Source organism: Schistocerca piceifrons, chromosome 3 (genome assembly GCF_021461385.2).
Source record: "Schistocerca piceifrons isolate TAMUIC-IGC-003096 chromosome 3, iqSchPice1.1, whole genome shotgun sequence".
NCBI lineage: Eukaryota > Metazoa > Arthropoda > Insecta > Orthoptera > Acrididae > Schistocerca > Schistocerca piceifrons.
Genome location: NC_060140.1, coordinates 841802093 through 841815737, shown reverse-complemented (window position 1 = coordinate 841815737; position 13645 = coordinate 841802093). Strand labels below are relative to the sequence as shown.

The 13645-nt window shown below is 43.0% G+C and overlaps 1 non-coding gene across 1 annotated transcript; it reads right to left on the bottom strand.

Moving 5' to 3' along the window:
- Nucleotides 1-1530: 1530 nt before the first annotated feature.
- Trnat-agu lies at nucleotides 1531-1602 on the bottom strand. The gene has a single exon. It is a non-coding gene; the product is annotated as a tRNA-Thr (tRNA).
- Between the last annotated feature and the right edge of the window lie 12043 nt (nucleotides 1603-13645).

The following is a 13645-nucleotide window of genomic DNA, read 5'->3' as shown; positions in this document are numbered from 1 at the left end:
CATTTCTGTGTATTACGTGGTACTCTAGAACCATTACCAGGTTGAATCAATAGAATACATAAGGAAGATCCAACGAAATGCAGCGCGTCCCGTCACGGGATCATTTAGTAAGCACACAGATTAAAGTGGCAGACGCTAGAGTAGAGACATAATGTGTCACTCAGAAGTCCAGTGTTGAAATACCGAGAACATACATTCGAAGTAGGGTCCGGTAACATATTACTTCCAAGATGTCTCGTCAAATGACCACTTCAAGAAAAGCAGAGAAATTAGAGCTGATGCGGTGATTCATCGACTGTTCTTCTTCCCACACACTATTCGCGAATGGAAGAAAGAAGAGAGTAAGTAATGGTACTAAAAGTACTCTTCGCCACACACCATACGGATTGTGGAGTACAGATGAAGATACGAGTCGCAGGTGGGTTATGGCTGTGCACGTTAATGTTTATTTAATGCATGGTTTCAGCCAAGAGCTTTTGAGTCTATTGCAAGGAAAAATAAACTAAACGAAATGAATTTTCGTTCCATAGTTAAGGTTCCTTTAAAATTACCAAAATTTCACTAACAAATTTTTGAGACTAAGTTAATAGTTTATAAGTTGAAGCCAAGTAGTAATATCATTACTAAGCAGAAGCGAAAGGTCTTCTCTTTAAGAATATTTAATTATGCCTAAATGTTACGAATTTATTGATAAATATTGTTATATATTGGTCTCACATCAGTATGACTACATGCGGAAATTTACTGAATATTATCAGCATCATCTTGCTTTCTTTTACTGTCCGTGATACGAACCACGTCATTTCTCTTTAAATAATCATGAATCCTCATAACAGTTTTCCCAGTCACGAATTACGAAAAAATGTTTCAACCATGTCCTGGAGAAATGAGGTTTTAATGAAAACGAGCACACTATACAATGTAGAAGGCATATTTCACTTAATACCAAGACTTTGAGTTCGGAATCAAGATGGTGTACTTCTTTTTAAATTTTTTCTTCGCTGTTAAGACCGAAGAGAGAATGATATATCCACTGTTTCAGAGAAATATGCATGAAGTGCCATTTGCATCGAGGAATGAAATTTAAGATTAGTTTTATCTGTATTTCTGTCAAAATATCAATTGCTGTACATTAACTGGAATTGGCTAAAAGTACAGTTCCATTCTACTTGAGACTGTATTTGGATAAAAACTGATATAGTTTGCATCAAACAGCTATGAGAAACACAGTGACTAGGGTTGTAGAATAAAATCTGCTGCTGTCAGAGAGTTAATAGTCAGTACACTTAGTTTAAAACTTCATTAACAGTATGTTACAGGTATTATGAGCTACAGTCAACTGGTATTGAAAATTAATGCACAAACCTGAAATTTATGTTGGTCATCAGAACAATAATGCGATGAATGGTTTTCAGCCAATAGAATGCTAATATTGCAAAATTTCGCCGACATAACGTTAATTGTAATACTGGATTAAACGTTGTACTAAAACAATGGGATCTGCAAACTAAGGTGATGAATGAAAATCTGTACCAATGCCAGGATTTGAACCTGTATCTTCTGCTCACTAGGCAGATGCGCTAACCACTGCACCACCCTGGTACAGTGGCTGCGCACGAATGCAGGGATTACCCTAGGACATCTTCCTCCTCGTTCTAAATCTACATTCACGCTTCACCCCACTCGGTAATCCCCCACAATTAGAACAGCATTGCAGAGGCTTCCCAACTGTATTGGGATAGCACCTCAGCATCGAAAAAAAAAAAAAAAACTGGGAATCCTGCCTGAAACACAGCTGTAGGTGCTTCAATCAAATGAAACTATATGGTTCCAGAGACCTTTTCAGGTCTCAGACATCTATGATCTATACATGCAGACTGAAGTGATGGATGAAAATTTGTACCAAGGTACGATAACTAACTAATTATTACTTGATCTGAACTATAAATGAGAAAATTTGTGACAGTCAACTCGATTTCGTACAGCAATTAACGACAGGGAGTAGGATATTTTATTCCATCTGTCACGTGACTTTGATTTCGGTTTCAGTCAAAGATTCAACATTGTGTAAGACAGAGATAGGGCCATATGCCGTCTGCATTAATCTATCAGAGACCACGGTATTAAACTAAAGAACGTTTCGTTCGATTTTCTCTTGTGGTCGAAACTCCGTCGTCAGGAAGTAGTTATTTTGCTTCATCCTTAGCTATTTCGTAGTATTAAAAAAACAGGACAAATTTCACTTAAATTTAAGTGTGATACGACAATTAGAGTATTGTGTTAGACTTTTTTCCATTATTTTTTAGCCGCCGTACAGGTTTACATAGTGTACTATTCTTTTTCTTTCTAACTGCCAAGAAAAGAAATAAATTCGTGGTTTATTAGCTACTTTCAGTAGTATTTTGAGCATAATTTCCTTAGCTGAGACTTTTCTTTTGTAGGCTATATTTATCTTAATTTGCACTTGGTCATGTGCTCCGTTTCATGGGTGAAAATTCCCAGATAGTTTCATTAAATGTTGAGAATACTTTTGAGTACCTAACTAAATAGTAAAGATGTTTAATTAAGTGTTATAAAAGTCTGAAAATATTAAGTTGTCGATTATTTATTTCGACCAGTATTAGATGTTTCATATTTTAGTTGTTACTGCTTTAGTCTTTGTACATACCTGCGTGAAATAACCAAGACAGACGGTCGTTCTTACATTAATTGTCCGATCACGTTTCAGTTAATTATACTGACACAAAAAATTAATTTAAATGATCCTAAGGAAAGTTATTTTACCGAAAGTGTGAATTTCATCCAGATATGACTTTTTAAAATTACTCGTCATTAATGATATTTTTCCTTTGGTCTTTGAACCAGTAGATTTATTACATACAAATTTGATGTTTGGACTGACCAATGGGAGCTGTCTTAAGCTACTCAGCGTAAACTTCAAAATATTTCACCGTGATTATCCACATTTTTTCACCATTTCAGGAAAAAATAAAGAAATTAAGAACTACAGCTGCCTCGACGATATCGATTAACTTGCTTCATTGATGCATATGTGATTAACAGAACGCGACAAACATTTTTTTTTCAGATGTGCAACGGACTGACTCTTTGAATGTCATTATCAAATTTTCTAATGTGTTTAAGGCAAGAAGGTCTAAGTGTGTTCTGGAGCGGATTTCCCTTGCACGTCTTTGATTTAGATGTAGTGCTGATGACTTATTTAAGAAAGTACAGGATGTACAGCATATTTCATTTCTCGTTGCTGAGCGGACATTGCTTGGATGATTTGCACAGTTAACACTGAAACAAGACACTATGTAAACACAGATCTGAATACTAGCGGTTATCAATACCTCATTCAGTAACATTTTTGTCTAACGTGTATAAGTGATCCACTACATGACTGATATTTACAGTCTTAGTGGCGGAGAGGTACAATTATACATCTTGACTGAAACGGCGCTTTTATTCTCACAGTGTTTGTGGTGGACGGACAGCACGCTGCATGCGTTGTTCAATAATCATCATGCAGTTCTGAGACACACTCGCACATACACACACACACACACACACACACACACACACACACACACACACAAACGCTCACACACAGACCGAATACCCAACAGGGACATTGTACACTACTGGCCATTAAAATTGCTCCACGACGGAGACGACGTGCTACAGACCCGAAATTTAACCGACAGGAAGAAGATGCTGTGGTATGCAAATGATTAGCTTTTCAGAGCATTCAACGTGCTGACATGAGAAAAATATCCAGCCGATTTCTCGTACACAAACAGCAGTTGTGCGGCGTTGCCTGGAGAAATGTCGTTGTGATGCCTCGTGTAAGGAGGATCTAGTACCTTCCGCCGCGGAGGTCTAACACGCGGCAGAACAAATGGACGTGGTCAGCACACAGAGGGCTCGGCCTCCGCGGCGGCTACTCCGCGCAGCGGCTCTCGTGCAGCGAGGGCGCCACCGCTACGCCACGTGCAGACAGCGGCCAATAGCCGCTCCCTCCGGTTTCGTATATAGGGACCCGCTCTGCCCTAGTCCAGTATGACCGCGTATGGCATTCCGGTCTCCTCTTCAAGCTCCAAACCTTCGCCCTTCCCATTAACTACGTCCGTCTGATCGGATCCTTTCTCTCCCGCCGTCCTTCCTATGTCACCATCCATAACACAGATTCCTACACGTTTTTCCCCTCCGCCGGTGTGCCCCAAGGCTCCGTCCTCTCCCCCCTTCTGTACCTTTTGTACACGGCGGACATGCCACCGCCGTCACCCCCCGTCCACCTTCTCCAGTTTGCCGATGACACCGCCTTCCTTGCCCTTGCCCCCACCCTGCAGCGCTCCCAACACCTTCTCCAATCCCATCTTGACCGGTTCACCGCTTGGTGCAACCAGTGGTTGCTCAAGGTCAATCCCTCCAAAACCCAGGCGATCATTGTAGGGAATACCACCCCTTCCTTCCGCCTCCTTGATTTCTATCTCACCATCTATGGCTTCCTATCACCCTCACTCCCACCCTTAAGTACCTTGGCGTCAGCCTCGACCGTCGCCTCTCCTGGACTCCCCATCTCCGGACAATCCAAGCCAAGGCACGCTCCCGACTCCATCTCCTCAAGCTCCTTTCCGGCCGTACGTGGGGTCTGGACCCCTCCACCATCCTCCACACCTATAAATCCCTCATCCGCACTATCCTTTGTTACGCCCATCCGGCCTGGATCTCCGCCCCCCCTACCTTTTATGAATCCCTCCAAATCCTTGAACGCCATGCTCTCCGCCTCGCCTATCGCATCCGTCTCCCCTCCCCCACGCAGATCCTGTACGATCTCATCCCCTCCCCCACCTCCTCCTTTTCCTTGAAAGGATACGGATCCTGTACACCTCCCGCAAACTCGATCCTCCTCATCCGCTTGTCTCACCCATCCTCTCCCACCCCCGACTGCTGCCGCGCCTGTATTCCCACGTCCCACCCGGTCTCCATCTCTCCACCCTCCTTACCCTCTCCCAAGGTGGCTTCCGCCAGCTCCCCCTCCCTGATGGTGTCCTCCTCCCCTCCATCTACCCCTCCTATCAACCTTGATCCTCCCCATCCCCCCACTTCCTGTGTCCTTTCCTTTAGGCACCCTCCCTCCCTTCTCTTCCCTTCCCTTCTCTTTCCTTTCCCCCCATCCCTCTTTCTCCATCCCTCTTCCCCGGGGATTCCCCTCCCCCTTCCTCCTTTCCTCCTGTCTCCTCTGCCCATGGCATCTCCGCTCTCCCCTCTCCCTCCCCCCCCCTCCTCCTCTCTTGGCAGGTCCCCGGACTCGCACACGCTACGTGGACTTTCGCGCGCCGGAGATCATCGCCATCAGTGTCTCGTGTGTGTGCCTTCTTTTGCGTTTAGTGTTTGTTCGCCATCACGCCACCACTGTTCACGTGTGTCGTCGCCTTCATCCGTGCTATGTGCGCCGTGTCAACTGGTGTTAGTGATGTTTCTCGTCCAGTGTGAATGGCTCCATGTTTTTTGTTTTTTAGTGTCTACATTTTTTGCCCGCCGGTTTGATTGTATTCTCTGTGCCACCTCTATGTTTTACTTATTGTGAAACTAAAGGCTGATGAGCGGCATACTCAGCTGCTGACAGCCCGCCTTGTGTAAGGTGATCAAAATCACAATAAAGGAAAAAAAAAAAAACCCTAGTCCAGTCAGTCTGGTACTCGCTCTGGATTTCGTTTCGGTACTGCGTTCTGGTCGTTACTCGTTGTTGACATTTGCCTGGCTCTGGTTCCGAGTGGATTTACGTTTGGTTTTTGGTGTTGTGGTTTCCACAAGCCTCCGTTGTTTATCTTTTCCTTGTTGTGTCGCTCATAGTCGGTCGTGGTCGGTTGTTGTCAGTTGTCGTTGGTCTGTCGTCCGACTCGTCCTGTGTTTACCCGGTGGTGCGTGCTCAACCGCCGGCGGCTTCCCCGCCTGGCGGCTCCGATCCGCAGCCCAAGGGCTTCCCGCTGTTGATTGTGGTTACCACAGATGAGAAATGCGTACCGTCACGTTTCCGACTTTGATTAGGGGTGGATTGTAGCCTATCGCGATTGCGCTTTACCATATCGTGACATTGCTGCTCGCATTGGTCGAGATCCAATGACTGTTAGCAGAATATGGAATCGGTGGGTTCAGGAGGGTAATACGGAACGCCGTGCTGGATCCCAACGGCCTCGTATCACTAGCAGTCGAGATGACAGGCATCTTATCCGCATGGCTGTAATGGATCGTGCAGCCACGACTCGAACCCTGAATCAACAGATGGGGGCGTTTGCAAGACAACAACCATCTGCACCAACAGTTCGACGACGTTCGCAGCAGCATGGACTATCAGCTCGGAGACCATGGCTGCGGTTACCCTTGACGCTGTTTCACAGACAGGAGCGCCTGCGATGTTGTACTCAACGACGAACCTAGGTGCACGAATGGCAAAACGTCATTTTTTCGGATGAATCCAGGTTCCGTTTACAGCATCATGATGGTCTCATCCGTGTTTGACTACATCGCGGTGAACGCACATTGGAAGTGTGTGTTCGTCATCGCCATACTGGCGTATCAACCGGCGTGATGGTATGGGGTGCCATTGGTTACACGTCTCGGTCACCTATTGTTCGCACTGACGGCATATTGAACAGTGGACGTTACATTTCAGATGTGTTACGATCCGTTGCTCTACTCTCCATTCGATCCCTGCGAAACCCTACATTTCAGCAGGATAATGCACGACAGCATGTTGCAGGTTCTGTACGGGCCTTTCTGGATACAGAAAATGTTAGACTGCTGCCCTGGCCAGCACATTCTCCAGATCTCTCATCAACTGAAAACGTCTGGTCAATGGTGGCCGAGCAACTGGCTCGTCACAATACGCCAGTCACTACTCTTGATGAACTGTGGTATCGTGTTGAAGCTGCATGGGCAGCTGTACCTGTACACGCCATCCAAGGTCTGTTTGACTCAATGCCCAGCCGTATCAAGGCCGTTATTACGGCCAGAGGTGGTTGTTCTAGGTACTGATTTCCCAGGATCTGTGCACCCAAAATGCTTGAAAATGTAATCACATGTCAGTTCTAGTATAATATATTAGTCCAATGAATACCCGTTTATCACCTGCATTTGTTCTTGGTGTAGCAATTTTAATGGCCAGTAGTGTATATTACTGTGGAATGTGGCGAGGTGTTTGGCACACTGGACTGGTATTCGGGAGGATGACGGTTCAAATCCATATCTGGCCATCCAGTTCCATGATTTTCCTTAATCTCTCCGAGCAAATGCCGGGATGGTTCCTTTGAAAAGGGCACGGCCGATTTCCTTCCTCATCTCTAGATAATCCACAATTGCGCTCTGTCTCTAATGCTCACGGTGTCGGCGGGACGTTAACCTTTAATCTTCCTGCATTTCTTCATTGCAGTATCCACAGTCCGAGAAGCAGTAGTCCAGAAAAGTGTGCTCCTGAGAAGTTTGCAAGAGATAGAAAGAAGTTCTGGCAAATTAAATTTGCGTTATGTTGAATGGCTAGACTGCAAAGACCGTTGGTGCAAGACAGCAAATACGTGAGACATGGTTTTGATCCGTTACAAAAGACGAATTCAGATGCTTTGCATCTCCCATCATCATTAAGGCTAATCCTCGACACAAGGTTTGTACAAATGTTTGTTCTGCAACCATTTTACCGCGCCTCTTATTGTCTTCATTACCATCCTGTATGCGTTTTGTATGCGCCCCACTTGAAAAATCTGGATCGCTTGGTAACAGAAGGATTTTTTCCGCCTATAGTCCTGGATACGTTCGCTCAGCATTACCAATGTCCTATTCACAATAACCGTGACACAGAATTTCAGATAAACAGAAAGATCCCTAAACACTAACATTAATCAGTGGCAAACTAGATCCACTGAGCATCTACGTATGGGGATGAGAGACAACAGAAGTTCAAAATGGTTCAAATGGCTCTGAGCACTATGGGACTTAACTTCTGAGGTCATCAGTCCCCTAGAACTTAGAACTACTTAAATCTAACTAACCTAAAGACATCACACACATCCATGCCCGAGGCAGGATTTGAACCTGCGACCTTAGCGATCGCGTGGTTTCAGACTGAAGCGCCTAGAACCGCTCGGCCACACCGGCCGGCATAACAAAAGTCAATTAAACAATAATATATCTACGAGATAAATCTACAGGTCACGCTATAATGTTTCCACGCCCATAAATCAATGCTAGAAAAATCCCAAAATACCAAAACCAACACCTAGAAGAGAACTGGAAATTGAACGAACGACCTTCTTAAAGATTCATTTTCATCGAATTGATATTGAATAACATGCACCAACTAATAACGTCTTTGTTTTTAACCATTTTTGTTACAGTTTTCCATGCATGAAGTTCAGGGGTTTGTAGTTCCACACATGTTGATCGTTGGATACTTGAACTTTTATTCCAAGTATTTACCATTATTTCTTAAATACAACGTATGTGCAAGAAAGTGATTTGTGAATGTAAGCTTCTTTTTACACGAGAAGCACGACGTCTTTCTTACACTGTTTCTAGTGTGGACCCATTAATCATAGGTCTGTTGTTGTTGTGGTCTTCAGTCCTGAGATTGGTTTGATGCAGCTCTCCATGTAATCATAGGTACAATATTAAAAAGCAACCTAAACAAATCCATCGCGAACTACGCATTCTTCCTGAGCAACTTCCTCTTTTGGTCAACTATTACAGATTGCATCCCTGGATTTCTTTTTGCCAGTTTCTGGTCTTTGCGTGTGGCAGGCTTATCCTTCATTCTTTGTAATCACTTGGACGGATGGTATGGTCTATCATTCGTCCAGTCTACCTTTTTTTTCATCTACAATGTTTCTGGACACTTCGAGATATTCGAAATTTATGTGTAGCCAATGTTCTCGCACGCATAGTGCAAAACAGAATACCGTCTACAAGTAATAACTCATAAAAAATTTTGAACTTATATGAATGCGTGGTTCCTAATACGCCAATTTAGTTTCAAAAGGGAATCTTAGCCTTTAAATTTATTCATTTAAAAAAATGTGCGTAAGCTACAACACGTATGGGGAAAACGTAGGTTTCATATTGGCTGGCGTCAGTACGTCATCCTCGGTTTTTCGTAATGACTTGAAGACTTATGCCCATTACTAAAATCTAAAATAAAGATATTATACGCTGATAAAATAATAAAGCTTATATCTGAAAGTATATTATTAGTTCACCGACGAGATTCAGTTTTCTGCGTAAACTACAATGAATCTTTTTTCTTTTTGCAGTGCAATACTCCGTTGTATATAGGGGAAGTAACGGTATTACCAAGACTACTTCTCATATCCAATCACAAAGCAAAACGAAAAATTCATAGGAATCTACGTAGCACGAAACTAGCACGTTTTTGACGGAGACAGTAATAAGACGAATAACAGAACGCGCTGGTGGTTCATTGCCCTGTGAACATCAGCTCTAAGTAGTTCCAGATTTTTCCGCCAGGGAGCAGCGCGCCGAGCTCTTGCTTCACGTACTAGATGGTGCCACTCGGCGTTCTCTTCGCAAGTGATGACAAACAGTTATGAGCGGGGCTTAGTGCACATCACAGGAAAGTAAGCAATTTGAGAGCTGTAATTTTAATGACATCAAGCTACTTTTCATTTAAAATTAACATTTTAATTACTAACTAGCTAATGTTCTCCTCTTGGCGATCATTATTATCGCACAAGATTACGTTGAATGTCTCTGTTTGTCTTCATATTACAAATACTTAAAAGTTGTAGAATTTGTCTATGTGTAACTAGGTCCCATATTTCTATGGAGCGGAGGTTCATGTTGGTAAATTACACTTCAGTGTGTGTGTGTGTGTGTGTGTGTGTGTGTGTGTGTGTGTGTGTGTGTGTGTAGAGGGGGGAAGGAGGGGTGCTCTACATTGTATTCATATTTATACACGAAAAATGTGTTTTATACAATATTTAATATTTCGTTAACATGAGCGATCAACAGTGTAACACAATGACAGGACTTTCGATGTAAGTGACCTTACATTAATCCATTTCCAGCTTATAGAGTTGTTTACATTGTTTTCATTCGTTATTAGACATATTTACTGTTAAACAGCCCATTTATCGTATTATATTTTGGTGTAGGGCGCCTCCACCCATGGAACTTTCCCCGCCAGTGAAGAATAACAACTGGCAACTAACGCGAACAACAACAAATGTAATCTAAATGTCAACAGGCATCTGAAGACGAAGCTGTCGGCTCGAAACTGTTAACAGCACTGTTTCTCTAAATAAATAGCATTATTAACAGTGGCTAGCTGCTGACTTTTCCTTGCAAGAATCAACTTGTATTCCTAACTGGTATCTGGATTATCACATGCTAACAAATGAAAGAATGTAACGTGTTTTTTGTGTGATTTAGCATAATATTGCTAAATTGGTGTGAATCGGAAGTCAACGTTCTCGTTCCTTGAGGCAATTACTTTTTGTGTTTTTCTGTTATTAATGTACTGAACATTTTGGACGGAAAAAATGCACAATAATTGCTACCAGCGGAAAAATCATCTTATTGGACCATAAAAGAGGCAAATATGCTCGTGCTTATTATGAGTCTGACTAAAAAGTGGGGTTTAATATGTCACATACGAAAACTATATATCATTCACCTTTCATCATTTAAACACTAAAAGTGTTCAAAGAAAATTCTTTTTCATTCTACCTTCCTCAGAATCTTTAAAAATTATTCAAAAATTTTGGCATGCGAACATATTCACGCTCTTTTTAACATGTAACTCACCTCACACTCCCACGAGCCCCCTAACTGAAATTCGCTCACACTTACTAGTCCGTCGCTTTAAGTCACTCATACTCATCCACTGCCACGTGCACATTCTCACTCACTCACTCACTCAGCCCAACTCATTGTCATTATCTCTTTGTGTATCTCTAACTGTAACTAGGTCCTCTCACACAGCCACAATCTCCTTCGTTCTGTCTCATGAAAGCTTTCTCTTCTCACTACCTCCCTCTTGCTCTCTCACTGCTGCTGTCTCATTCATTCCTTACCGCTGCTGCAGTTTCTTCTCACTGTCACTATCTCTCTCTTCCTCATTATCATTGACTCACACTCTGTCTGTCATTATCACTGGCACTCATCCACTTCCACTTTCTCCTTCTCTTTATTTCTCTCTTGCAGGCATTGTCTCCTTCACTTTTTTCCTAGTAATTTTTTGTCACTGTCAACTATGTTTTACTGCCACTGTGCCCCTCTCTTTCTGTCACACTGCCACTGTCTCCTTCGGTCTTTCTACACCACAACGACGTCTACTGTATTCCAAAAAAATGGATCAAATGTCTCTAAACACTATGGGACTTAACATCTGAGGTCATCAGTCCCCTAGAACTTAGAATTACTTAAACCTAACTAACTTAAGGACATCACACACATCCATGCCCGAGGCAGGATTCGAACCTGCGACCGTAGCGGTCGCGCGGTTCCAGACTGAAGCGCCTAGAACCGCTCGGCCACAGTGGCCGGCTACTGTATTCCAGTATTTATTATTTTTCCGTCTGTTTCCCACTGCCATTGTCTCCCTCACTCTTAACCAGTGGTTCTCAACCTTTCTGAGACTATTACCCTTGAGTGCAATCAGACACTTTATTGTCCACCCCCCATCCCACCACCATCGTCAACATTACCGCCTAACTGAACTTTACAATGAAAAAGAATTTTCTTTGAACACTTTTAGTGTTTAAATGATGAAAGATAAATGATAGTTTTCGTAGGTGTCTTATTAAACCCTGAAATAATCACATTCCTGCTCTTTTCTCAACTCCTGGAATGCAGTAGAAAATTTCGTTGGTCGAACTACCGTCGATTCGCTGGACTACATGTCCCAACCACTTGCTTTTAACATTTCATTATAGCAGTGGTTACGTTTTCTGGTCGTTTCACGTGTTTTCCTGTTTTTCCCGGTAATGCCCAACACACACGCATTTATTGCTCACTGATCAACTCTCAGGTTTTCAATCGGTTTCGCATTTAAAGTCGAAACTGGTGATAGGCAGTGAGTTAAACTTTAATTTTCAGTCACACTGGAAAAGTACGAGTTCAGCCTTTTAAAATTTTATTTTTAATTTTTAGCACGTAATGGAAAAAATATTTTTGGGTGCGAGAGTTATTCGAATCGCCGTATCTAAGCTGTAGCTAGTGGAATGTCGCGGGAAGACTGAACGCACATGGCACCGACTCCCGGCGTGACTTGCTCGTCAAAGGACGCCATTTGCATTCGTACTGTCGCAGTGTCCTGTTTACAGTCTTAGTTCAAAACGTTTAAAACAATTGATCAGCCCGCCGACTGTGAAATACGGTCAGTTATTCGGTTTTTGAGAGTAAAGAACAGTTGCAGTAGCGGAAAGGTATGGCCCCACCACGATGAGTGACAGCAGAAATGCATAAGTGGGTGAGAGATTTCAAGGACGGAGGGGAAAATGACCGTGGTGAACCGCGATCAGGCCGACCATCAGTTATCTCAGAAGATTTCGTCAACGTTGTGAACGACAAGCTTCGCGAAGACCGGCGACTAACAATGTCATCTCTAGCGCTGGAATTTCCGACTATGTGTCGAACGACATTGCATAAAGTTGATGTTTCGCAAATTAGGTGCATGTTGGTTTCCCAAGCTGCTTACTGAGAAACACGAAGTGGAAAGAATGCATTGAGCTCCAGTTTATTTGGACTGATATCAGAAGGAATGTGATCAATTTTAGGATAACATTGTCATGAGGGGCGAAATGTGCGTTTCTCATATGATTTCAGAGGCCAAACGTCAGGTATGAAATGTTGTCAAGTGACATCGCCATCAAAGCGAAGGCCAAGCAGATAGTCACAACACGAGAGGTTTTGGCAAGACTGAGTCTTGTTAGTCGAGTTTATTCAGCAAGACACAACAATAAACGCATCCCTTATTGCGCTACTTTAACTAAACTTCTACATGCAATACAGAATAAGCAGAGTAGTCTTCTGACATCTGGAGTTTTGTTGCTGCATGACAATGCAAGCCCCATTGTGCCATTCTACCCGAAATCTAATCACGTCTTTTGGATGGGAACAGACTGTCCACCCACCGTACAGTCTAGACTTGGCACCGAGCGATTTTCGTTTGTTCTGTTTCGTGAAGGAGTTTCTCGGCGGAGAGCCCTTCGTAACAGACGTCGAGATGAAAGAAGCAATTGAGGACTGGTTATCATCAGAAGCGGCAGGCATCAATGACTTATGTAAATAAAAGTTTGTAGGGCGTTATGACAATGTTTAAATAAATATGGAAACTATATACAAAAATAGAGAAACGTCTAAGGAATTACCCAAAATTTTTTTTTATAAAAAACTGTGATGTTTTGCACCCGGTGCTTAGGTTAAACTTTCCCTATTTAACATGTTATAATACGAAAAATAGTTACTGTACGAGTAATAAAGTTGGTAGCATTAATGTCCAGAGTATGGTGCGCATGATTTTCATGAGCCAGCGCCACCGTCCAGTTGCAACTATGGCCACCAGGTCCCGTGATCAGTCATCGTGATTCATAGTCTCACACCCCTGACCAGTCGCAGTGCACTTGTTGAT